We start from the raw sequence: 9,142 nt of genomic DNA, 5'->3' as shown, positions 1-9,142 counted from the left end.
CAGCCTGCAGTCTGAGCAGGCCCTCTTCTCTGGAAGTCCTGCCATAACTCTATATGGCAGGACCAGTGGGTGGACAAAAGTCCATCTGTCCCCTACTAAGGAGCCAGGTGGAACTTCTGCCTCAAGCCACACAGGTGGCACATACAGCACACAGCCAGACATTCTGATGTCCTCCTGACACACATGCCACATCCCAAAGAGAGTGGAGAAGGCTTTGCCATGAGGTGCTTTTCCAGTAGAGCTGTGCTGCCCTGGGCAAAGCATAATCCTTGAAGTAGACAGATCTCCATCTAAATCCAAGCCAGGATGTCCTTGCTGAGTGACCTTGGCTAAATTACTCAACGTTTCTGAGCCTTGTTCTCCCCATTGATATGAAGGCCTGCCCTCACTCTCCAAGGCTCTGCTGGGGGGTAGTGCCCACTGAGCACACTTCATCAGAGCATGTATTAGATAAAGAACTCCTAGAGGTGAGTGTGCAGGGAGGGGCACAGCGAGGGAACGAGCAACAAAGCTTTGGAGCCAGCTGACCAGAAGCTGTGGGAGTCAGCAGCAGATGTAACCTTGAGAACATCTGTGTGGACCAATGGCCTGGGGCCAGCAGGAGGATACATCTCTCCTCAGCCTGGGGCTCCTCAGAAGGTGGTGTGGGTGGGTCTTGGCCAAATGCTTAGAGAAGAGAGAACAGGCTACAGGAGAGACTGAGTCCTTGGACCTCTGAGGACCCCAACATTGTCACCAGCTTATAGATTATCATACTGGCAGTTGGCACAAAGTGCCTCCTTTGGGCGTATGCCACTGTGCAGAGAGCACATGACTTGGGAAGATACCAAGGGCTTGATTTCTGCTCCCATTGGCCCCCTCAGCTGGGTGTCCTTGTGACTGTCCTAAAGTCCCCACCATTTCCTGACCCAAACATTCATTCACTCATTCATTCATTCAATGAAGACCTACCAAGCACCTACTATGTGCCGTGCAGAGGCACTGCTGTGTCGAGGAGCACCTCTGGGGCCACAGAGCTTGCCTTTGGAGGAGAGACGCTTACAGCGCATGTGTAGTGCTCTCTGACTGCAGGCTATCTGGAATCCTGAACAGAACAAGGCTTCAAGTCAACAGTATTTACTGACTGTCCACCGAAGGTCTGCCCCAGGTTACAGCAGATCAGCTCTGTGCCCTTGCGTGAGCCACTTTCTCTCTCTGGGCCTCAGTTTCTTCACCTGCAAATGGAGGCCTCAGGTTAGATGAGAGACAAGGGCTACTGTAGCTTCTGCAATCCTGCAGGGTGGTAAGGGGAAAGGCGAGCCGATGCCGAGGGTGAGGGACTGGCTTACAGAATCTTGGCTGTCTTTGCAGCCAGAGCCTCAGCTGGCTTCCCATTGTCCTATCCAGTACTAGCAGGCTTCTCTGACCACTCCCGCACCTGATGTGGTCTCTTCAGACGCCGTGTGGTTGTTCAGGCTGTGCGCTTGGCTTGGAGTGCCATCTCCTATTTTTTCCTGGTGAAATCTCCTTATCGTGGATATTGTACAGAGGACTTAACCCTAAGGTGGATGGAGGGAAGTGTTCAGACCAGACACCCCCACCCTCCCAGCCCAGAGTGTCTTATATTTTCCAGAAGACTCAAAAAAGGGTTACTACTGTCCAAGAAAGGCTGGGGTGACTACGTGCCACATAGCATTATACGTGGACCCTGGCCACCCAGCTCTGGTCTCTGGAGACCTTTCTGCTGCTACTTCCTAGGACTTTCCCCCCCTCCCCAGCCTGCCTTTGGGATCATTTCAGAGCATGGGCTCTGCTTTGGCCTGAATGTACATGTCTTGCCAAATTCATAATGTCGAAAGCTCGCCCCTAATGCAATAGTATTAAGAGGCAGGACCTTTAGAAGGTGCTTCAGTCAGGAGGGCTGTGAGTGGGATTTGATTTATTGAAAGGGACAGTTAATGTGTAATTGTTTGAGCATTCTTACATGCCTAGATCTGGTTATCTGAGCAACTGCTTTGAAGATAACAATATGTAATACGACAACCATTGCTAATTTCCTATCACCTTGTTTTGAAATTCTGTATCGTTTTTATTGTTTCTGTGTTGCTTTGGTTTTGCCTTTGTTTTTATTATTTTGTTTTTGTTATCTTAAAAATAAAATAAAGGGGCTGGGGATTTAGCTCAGCGGCAAAGCACCTGCCTGGCAAGCGCAAGGTCGTGAGTTCGGTTCCTGGTACCGGAGAAAAAAACCAAAAATAAAATAAAATACAGCTGAAAAAAAAGGCTTGAGGGAGTCTTCTGCCCTTCTTCCATATGAAGACATAAGTAGAACGCAGACATTGGAAGCAGAGAGTGAGCTCTTACTGGACACGGAATCTGGCTGGCATCTTGATCTCAGATTTCCCAGCCTCCAGAACTGTGAGAAATAAACTTCTGTTAGTTATAAATGACTCTAAGCTATTTTGTTATAGCAGCTTGAACTAAGAGAGGCTCTGGAACCAGACTGACTTGTGTGCCCAACCCAGATCTGCCCTCTTCTTAATTACATGATCGGGAACCCTCAGGCCCCACTTGGGGGCTTCAGGTTCGCGCACCTCTCAGTTATGATCCGCTGGGGAAAGCGCGTGTGTGGAAGCTGCTTGACAAAGAAGCGTGCTGGCTGCCTTTGTCTGCAGCATTCTGCTGAGCTCGGCGCTTGCATTCTACTCTCTGCATCCTCAAGCTCCTCCCAGTTTCCAAAGCACAAAGAGTCATCCTTTGCTTTGGAAGCTTTTCCAGTGATTTCCCACCCAGGATTTCTCTAAACGCCCCTCCTTTTTAACCCTGCCCCTTTGCTCTCTCCAAACACTTGGCTTTGTCATCCATGAGCCTGAAGTCCCCAGCTCCATGCAGGCAGCACCAGCAGAGCCCTGACTTACCCCAAAAGCCTATCCCAGCCAAACTCAGGGCTCTCAGGCTTGATAATCTGGGGTGCAGTGTTGGAGGGAGTCACCCCAACTTCTCTCAGGCCCTTGTGTCCCCAGCCAGTGAGCTGGCATGGCACCGGCACACTCTTTCTTGCTTTTCTGTGCGCCCCCCTTGTTAGTGCATATGGCTCTCATCCCTACTTCCTGAGCAGAAGGTTCCCCTGGGGGGCAGCAGGCACAGGGCTTAAGAGTATAGACTTTTGGTCTGCGGGCCTGGGCTCTATTCCCAGCCCTGCTACTTTCTACCTGGGAGGCCTTGGGCATGTAGCTTGGCTACTCTGACCCTCACTTCATCCCTCTGCAAAGTGGAGGTGATGGTCATAGTCCCTTGCAGGACTCTGAAGTCACAGGGATTGTGCATGATGCCCGCATGCCACATAGCAAGCGCTTGACTCATTTGTGACAACAGTTTCTTTACAAAAGCATTTCATGGGATGCCAGGCATACTGTGGATACTCCAAAAGTATTCACTAAGCTGATGCTTGGCTCTCAGCAAAAGTCAAGGCACTGCTGCCTGTGGCCAGAGAACTTTGTAGATACTTCCAGGACCTCAAAGTTTGCCTTCTTGTCTGTCCCACGGTAGCCTGCCCACCCTCTGCCTGCCCACTGAAATCCCAAGAGGAATTGCGGAAAGGCCCTGTGTGCGGAGCGAAAAGAACAGGCTCCGCCCAGAGCTGGATCTTGTGGCACTCGTGGTAATGAACGCAAGCTATGAAGGCGGCAGTTCTGGGCCAGGGAGTGGAGTCTGAAGGCTCCAGCCCAACCTGATCAAAGGCAAAAGACAAATTCTGGTTCTATAGCTTCTGGGCTGTGTGACTTTGGGCAAGTCACTAAGCCTTTCTGAGTCTGTGTCTCCTCATTTGAATGAGAATAATAAAATATAAGACTTACCCTATCGTTCCGAGAGAACAGTGGAATGATGCGGAACGCGTTGCCAGCCTGTGGGAGATGGCAGAGCCCACATAAGCAGGTGTCGGGAAGTCCCAGATGCAAAGCTGGGAGGCGCTAAGGCAGGCACAAAATGGCAAGCTATGAGTTGGCTCTTAGCATCAAATGCTGCCCAAGTCCTTTCCCCTAGCTAGGCCCTGAGGTTGGCACTGGGGATTCCTGGAGGAGTCACAGGCTCAGGCCCTGGGACTGAATCAGCCTCTGAGGGGTCTCGTGTCCTGGCAGCTGTCTCAGGCTGGAGGCCCTTTCCTAGGGACCTTAGCTGAGCCTTTCACTTCCTGGTGCCCTCCTTCCCCGTGCAGCCCGTTAAGCTCCAGGAGAAAATTTTCCTTTGTCAAGTAACTGCCACCCCGAGAAAATAGTTTCTCCTCCGCTGGCTCTAACCCAGACTCTCACTTGGAGAAAGTAAATGGCATAAGAGTATGCGATTGGACTAAATGGCATGAGAGCACCAAGCTGCAAAGGTGCTGGAGAGCCCTCGTTCTGGATGCCCAGGTAGCAGCGATAGTGAAAACAAGGCCCTACTTGCCCTCATGGAGACTGTGCCTCAGTGGAGGAGACAGCCACCCAGACTGTGACTGGAACTATGACATGTAACAGACATGGAAGAAAAAGAACAATAGGGTGGGGGCAGGAAGCTATTTTTACTCCATCAGCAAAGAACGCTTCCCACTTGCTGGTTGGGCTGAGAGACGAATAGACTGACCAAGGTTACCCAGAAAGGCTCTGCATATTTCGGAGGTCTAGAGCCTCATGACCCTTCCTGCTCCAAGCTGCCCCCAGGGCTTCTCTGACTCCGTCTCGCCTTGTCCTCCTCATGCCCGCGCCTTCCAGGGGCTCCCTGGCCTCCCAACCCTTTCCTCTCTGGGGCAGCAGAAGCTGCTGGGATGACCTCAAGCTGAGCCAGCCAGGGCTCACTCAGGATGCAGTGTGGGACAGAGGCTTGGGGCCTTTTCCACAGTGGGAGAGTGATGGGGGCCAGGAACTTGCACAGGCAAATGGTGTCTATGAAAACACTGGTTGCTGACAGCTCCAGCTGTGGGGGCCAACAATGCCCCGTGGTCCAGCTGTTGGCCTCACCCACATCGTTTCTGCAGCAACAGATTGACAAAGAACCTCATAGCCCATCAACAGCAGCAAAAGATTACAGAGCTGGAAGGGGGCAAGCAGGGCCACCAGCGCTGGTGATAGCAAGTTAGCAGGCTCAGTTCTCTGCCTCTAAGGTTGTCTGGACAGCAGGGGTCACTCCTGGGCTGAGAGTGTCTCAAGGAGGGTGGGGCCACAGCCTCCCTGGTCAAATGTCCCAGATTTTCTGCCCAGGAATGAGAACTGAATCCAAAGGTGGAACCAGAACCGTATTACAGAGCTGTCGCAAGAGGAAGTGAGCCCCTATCCCTGAAGGTATGTAAGCAGGGCCTGCACACCCGCCCAGAGCTTCTGAGATGCATGCTCTGTAGGACATTTTGGCATTTGATAGGGGTAGGACTGGAGGCCTTCATTCCGATTCCTGCCAAGTTCCTAACCCCAGGTCCCAAAGCCCACTGGCTGTCCTTGCTTCAAGATGCAGGATTCCTAGTCTGCCCTCTGCTCCCAGCACCAGGAGGGGCGGGAACTTGCTTCCTCTATCGCCCCCTTTGCTGAGTGGGTCCAGCCCAAGGTCTCGATGGGACAACCCCCTCCCCAACCAACACTTCTGCTAATGCATCCTCGCTGGCCGGCTGGGAACCGCAGACGTCGCTGTGACATGAGGGGAGATAAGGGGGCTCTCACATTTCCCCCGGCTGGGCTCCTGGGCCGCCAGCATTCACGCTGGCTGATTTCAACATGAAAGGGCCCCTTGAGAAGGACAGCCCCCCCTTCTTTTCCCCCTTCCTTTTGCTAAGCTCCACTCTGTAGCTAACCACTGTCTGAGTGGCCCTCCCTCTGGAGCACCCCACACCCCCCTGCCAAGCCTTTCCCCAGCTGCTTCAGCTTCCCTTCACTGTCTCCCCGCCAGGAGTGCGGGGCACAGGGCTTCCCCTCCCAGCACCGTACTGGAGAGTAGAAGTGGTGGGGACATAGGGTGCTAGGGTGTGGTCTGGAGATCCAAGCCATTTGGTCTGCTAGGCTGCTACGGTTGAACAAATCTTTGTGGCAGAATATATGTAGAAGAGGTGGTCTCCCGGGCTCAGCTCCAAAGAGGGGCGGAGCATCCTCAGGATCGCCGAGTCCTGAGGCCTCAACCCCCAGCTCTCTTCCCCGGCCAGCTCTTCTCCTTAACTGCTTGCGACAAGCACCTTTCAAAAGCCCACCAGCACATTTCACATCTGCCACCAGAGGCCTTCTAGGGACCTGCCCCAAATCTTTTATCTGGCAACTTTTTAAACCTTTATTTTGAGCTAATTTTAGACTCACAGAAAAGTTGTAAAAAATAGAACAGATCGCTCCTGTACACCCCTCACTTAGCTTCCCCTAGTATTAAAATCTTACATAACCATAGCACAATGATCAAAATGGGGACTTCACATTGGTTCAATACTATCCCTTGAACCACAGATTGTACTGGAATCTCCTCAGTTTTTCCACTAATGCCCTTTTTGCGTCTCTAGGGTCCTGTCCTGGATTCCACATTGTATTTAGTTGTCATATCTCCTAAGTCACCTCCAGTCTGTGATGGTTCCTCGGTCCTTCTCTGTCTTTCATGAGCTTGACTATTATTTTTTCCCCCAGTACTAGGAGTTGACCCCAGGGCCTTTGCACTGAGTTACATCCCTGATCCTTTTAAAATTTTTTTTTCTTTTTTGAGACAGGGTCTTACTAAGTTGCCCAGGATGGCCTTGCACTTGCAATCCTCCTGCTTCAGTCTCTGGAGTGGCTGGGATTATAGGTATGCGCCGCCATACTGTGCTAATCTTGACATTTTTGAAGAACAGGTGTTTTGTTGCCCATCCCTTGATTCAGATTTGCTTGTTTTCTCATTATCAAAGGGAGACCATACATGTTGGGCAAGAATGTTGGAGAAAAGGGTTGGCGCCTCAGCTCTCACATCAGTGTATATCAGTTGGTGCTTGATCACTTGGTAAGGCTGATATCTGAAGGGTTCATCACCGTAAGTTATTCTACCTCTCCTTTTAGTTGATAACTATCTTGGGGAAGATATTTTGAAATGTTCAATCCTTGTTCCTTCTCCAGTGCTTACCCACTAATTGTCATATACGTGGGTGGATCACCACTCACTATGGTCCCGTGTGATTATTTTTTTTAGCAGCAATGTTCGAGTTTCCTCTTTCTTTCCGTGTGTAGTGACTCTAAGGGAAAGCCATCCTTCTCCATTCATTCATGCACTCAGTTATTGACATTCATGTGTGCCGACAGGTATTTACCACTGTATATTCTGTAGGTGAAAATCCAATATTGTCTACCTTCCCCGAAGAGATACCATGTAATTCTGGTAAGTATATGCTGCACTTAGTGATACCCATCCAAACAGAGGCTCATGGCAAGGAGAAATAAGGAACGTGAAAAAACTGACAGACACCCCCTCAACTGGGTGATCCAGGTCAGCATCACCAGCAGACTGTAGGCAGCACAGATCAGATAAATGGAGCAGGTCACCCCATCTTTGCGGTATTCCTCCCTGAATACACTCCCTACTTTAAGTATGAGAAAACCATCGTGGTTTCTCAAATCCAAATTGAGAGACAATCTACAAGATGCCCAGCCGATACGCCTCAAGATTGTCAAAGTCATCAAAAGCAAGGAAAGTTTGAAAAACCACCACAGCGCAGAGGATCCTAAGGAGACATGGTAACTCAATGTGATACAGTGTCCTGGGTGGGATGCTGGAACAAAAGCTCCTGAAATCTGAAGAAAGTATGGGCTTTGCACGAATGATAAAATGTCAGTATTGGTTTGTTAAGTGGGACCTGTGTACTCTGCTGATGTGACAGGTTAGCCGTTTAAGAAAGTAGATACAGGGTATATGGGAACGCTCTGTAGGATCTTCCCACCTTTTCTGTAAAAGTAAACCTGGGTTAAAATAAAAAGAAATGATGAAAATGCAAGACTATCATTACTTACTGTCTGCCCAGATCGCCCCCACTTTGGCTACGAGGCCCCCTCCTGTGCCCTTTGTCGAGGCCCCCATCCATTGATGCGCGCAGCCTCGTTTTCTTACACCGCCAGATGGTCCAGGCTTGTGTTGGACCTTGCCTGCTCTGGCCCTCGTTCAGCCGTCTCTCTGAGGCGCCCTGGTTCCTCTGGTTGGGGAATGGTGTTAGAAGCCAAGACCCGGATGCCAGGTATACTCCCCATCATGGGGATGTCATTGCTTCTAGGTCCCAGCAGCTGACAGAGGTGGGAAATACGTGTGTGCATACTAGCCCAATCTGCTGCAATCAAAATATTATTTACTCATGTCATTGCTTTAAGAGATCTACTTCATTTACTGCAACTGCCTCAGGGATTCCTTAGCAGGGATGGAGCAAAATCTTACTGAACTAGTCCCTTCCTGGTAGCTATTCCTAGTGGTACACGTCTTCCTTTTACATTGTGAAAATGCTGTAATCCATGTGCCAAGTGTTTCTCCAGGGCAGACACCAAGGTGTGAAATTGCCCTGGCAGAAGGTCTGGGTATCTGAAATGCTGATGGCAGTTGCCAGTGTGCTCTGCAAGGTAGCTGTACTATGTAACTATCTAACATTCAAGTTCATTCCTGTGCCAGCAGGGTCAGCTTTCTCCAGCTTCCACCCCCCACCTCTCTCTGTTCTCTCCCACTTTTCCACCACTACTCCACCCCAGCGAAGTACTTGCCATTTTCTCTCATGCTACCGGGTCTCTCCCTATGTTGTTCTTTCTACCTTTCTAAAGAATAATATCCTTATTCTCTTAGGGGCACAGTGAACTTCTACTCAGACTTCAAAGCCCATCTCAGAGGGCATATTCTATGTGAAGCCTTTCTGAGCTTGCCACCCAGACAGGCAGCTGGTGACTCCTTCAGTGCTGCCACAGTGACCTCTTATATGACAGCCTGGTAGTCACTTCCTCTAGCTTCCTTGTAACCTTTCATGGGCGCCTACCCTAGGTTGGGCACAGAGGAGGTCCCTGCAAGTATAGTATCTGCTGAATGAATGCATAAGCTTCCCATTGGCTCCAGACAGCAGGTTTTATTTTCTTTACGCTTTTTCCTTTTGGGAGGAGTGAACCTAGGACTTTGGCACTGAGCTATATCCCCAGCCTATATATACATATATAAATTATATATAATTTCT

At 50.3% G+C, this 9,142-nt stretch overlaps 1 long non-coding RNA gene across 1 annotated transcript in view; it reads right to left on the bottom strand.

The window, feature by feature from the left end:
- Window positions 1-2,227: 2,227 nt before the first annotated feature.
- LOC102015949 overlaps window positions 2,228-9,142 on the bottom strand; it is a 69,881-nt gene continuing 62,966 nt past the window's right edge. Inside the window, exons 3-4 of the long non-coding RNA XR_263613.2 lie at window positions 3,837-3,950; window positions 2,228-2,395 (exon numbers count right to left, since the gene is read on the bottom strand). This is a non-coding gene — a long non-coding RNA (uncharacterized LOC102015949). The remainder of the gene's footprint in view (window positions 2,396-3,836; window positions 3,951-9,142) is intronic.

The sequence above is a fragment of the Chinchilla lanigera genome, unplaced genomic scaffold, assembly GCF_000276665.1.
Source record: "Chinchilla lanigera isolate Chin_1 unplaced genomic scaffold, ChiLan1.0 scaffold00074, whole genome shotgun sequence".
In the NCBI taxonomy this organism is placed as follows: Eukaryota; Metazoa; Chordata; class Mammalia; order Rodentia; family Chinchillidae; genus Chinchilla; species Chinchilla lanigera.
Note: the sequence above shows the minus strand (reverse complement) of the source record. Positions and strands in the feature narration are given on the sequence as shown.